General features: G+C 45.0%; 1 protein-coding gene across 1 annotated transcript in view; it reads left to right on the top strand.

Moving 5' to 3' along the window:
• The window catches only part of foxj3 (forkhead box J3), a 63547-nt gene that overhangs the window by 39029 nt on the left and 22018 nt on the right, over nucleotides 1-2500 (top strand). The window lies entirely within an intron of this gene.

The raw sequence follows: 2500 nt of genomic DNA, 5'->3' as shown, positions 1-2500 counted from the left end.
ACACACACACACACACACACACACACACACACACCTCCCTCTTCCCCTCTCTCTATCCTCCCCCTCTCCTTACATACTTTCCTCAGTACTCAGCCCCCACCCCACACACAAACACACACACAAGCACACACACACTGTTCGCTCCTCTTCTCCTCTACCCTCTCCTCCCCCTATGTATTAATACACACACACACACACACACACACACACACACACACACACACACACACACACTGTTCTCCTCTCCTCTACCCTCTCCTCCCCCTATGTATTAACACTACACACACACACACACACACACACACACACTGTTCTCTCCTCTCCTCCCCCTATGTATTAATAATGTGTGCTGCTCGGCTCCTAGTTTGACCTGGCCCTCTGGCAGCTTGCATCATCCACCCCCAAACACACACACTCACACAACCACAGATACACCTCACTTCAGCCTTTACAGAAGTGAGCAGGGATGGAGCGTGTGTGTGTGTGTGTGGGTGGGCTATAAATAGCCCTAATAAGAGGACTGATTTGGGCCTGTGTGGTCTGAGAGGGGAGGAGTCAGGCAGGGCCCAGCATTCTAATGGGCGAGGCTTCCGGGCTGGTGGGATATGGCATAGAGGAAGTGTTTTATGTGGGTGGGTCTATGTCATGAGGGGGGGTGTGTCTATGGACAATAGGGGAGGGGAGGGGCTACTGCACATAAGGGAGGGTGTTAGAGTGTGTGGGTGTGGTCACAGCTTAGGTAGGATGGGTTTGTGAAGCTGTATGGCTGAGGGCCTCAGATATTGGAACACTTTGGATGGGTGTGGCTTAAGACAAATGGAATGATTGAAGGCGTGGCAGGGCTCTACACTAACATTTTTTTCCAGGAGCACTTGTGCACCCGAGTTAAAAAATTTAGGAGCACAGACAAAAATTTGGGCGCACAGTCAGTTCTGTACTTAACTTTAACATAATCTAACATTACACTGCAGCTAACAGTTAAACATGCCAGTGCACCAATTGCCAATATTAAGAATGACTGACAACATTTAGGCTACAGGAAACAGGATTTTAAAGATCAGTGCCTACTTTATTTTCAGTCTGTTCTATTTTCCTACATTTTGTTAATGTAAAATGATGTAATACATTGCCATATTTGCATTTACTCCTGTATATCAAGTATCCTGCCAAATGTAGGCTAATTCTATTTATTTGTGAATCCATCTGTAGCTAATCCCAAATATGCCCATGGTGACCTATCTGACTGCATACTGAATACTACTACTAAAACAGTCCATTTTCTCTTCCACAAAACCCAACATTGTCTAATCAAGGATCTATATTTTGTATCCTTTTTTTTTATTTGAAATATCTGCATTGATTGGGGCAGTAGGCAAACGCTAGGCCTACTTCGCTTTGCACTTCAGCTTGTATTCGTGTAAACAAACATACATGGAAGCCTGAGTTGTCAGTAGCTCTACCTTGACTAAAAATGGGAGTATTACGGAGGCTACTTTTGTGCTGGTTCGCTACAGCCATATTTTGTTTATTGCAGCCAATACGCCAACTGGGCTGGAAAGGCATGTTAGGTTACCTTTTCCTTCTCTCACTGCATTCTCAGAATCTCATCCTGTTCCTCCTATATCCGATGAATTCGTGGATAGAAGAACCAATTTCTTCAATCTTTGCATCTTGGCTGGCTAGTCTAACTTTTTTTTTAAGACTCTTAGATTTGATAGAATTTTAATTACTAGCGAGTCACAACGAAACCGCTAACGTTGATGGGAGGTGTATTTTATGCTGCATTCATGACGCGGATTCTCTATGGTTTGCACCAGTAATGTTTCGATGTTATGTGTATTTTATAGACAAACATTGACATGGTTAGAAGTCATTCGCGACCAGTGCCTAAAATTTTTTTTTGCACTCGCACGGCATCATTTTTACTCGCATGTGCGAGTGAAATGGGCGCACTGTAGAGCCCTGCCGTGGTCTCATTTCAGGGGCGGGGTTAGGTTGCATGGGGCGGGGTTAGATTGCGTGGGCTTGGTTATAATTACAGGGGGCGGGACTTCAGGACAATCACTATAACATCCAGATGCACCATCATTCAGCCACACACACCTACATTTATAAACATGAACATACACACACACACACACTAAGATACTAAGCTACATTTATACACATGAACATGAACACTCACTCACAAACACACACACACACACACATCCACTCTAAGATGCTACATACACACCCCATTTACACAAACACATACATGAACACAAACACTCACACAAAGATGCCATTTACATCTTTACACAACCACACACACATGCAGCCAAGACATCCCCCAATGCACACACACGCACACACGCAGACAACACATCCCCCAGTGCACACACACACACACACACACACACAAGTCATCCCCAAGTGCACACACACACACACACATGCAGACAACACATCCCCCAGTGTACACACACACACAAGTCATCCCCAAGTGCGCACACACACA

The sequence above is a fragment of the Alosa alosa genome, chromosome 10 (assembly GCF_017589495.1).
Source record: "Alosa alosa isolate M-15738 ecotype Scorff River chromosome 10, AALO_Geno_1.1, whole genome shotgun sequence".
Classification (NCBI taxonomy): domain Eukaryota; kingdom Metazoa; phylum Chordata; class Actinopteri; order Clupeiformes; family Clupeidae; genus Alosa; species Alosa alosa.
Note: the sequence above shows the minus strand (reverse complement) of the source record. Positions and strands in the feature narration are given on the sequence as shown.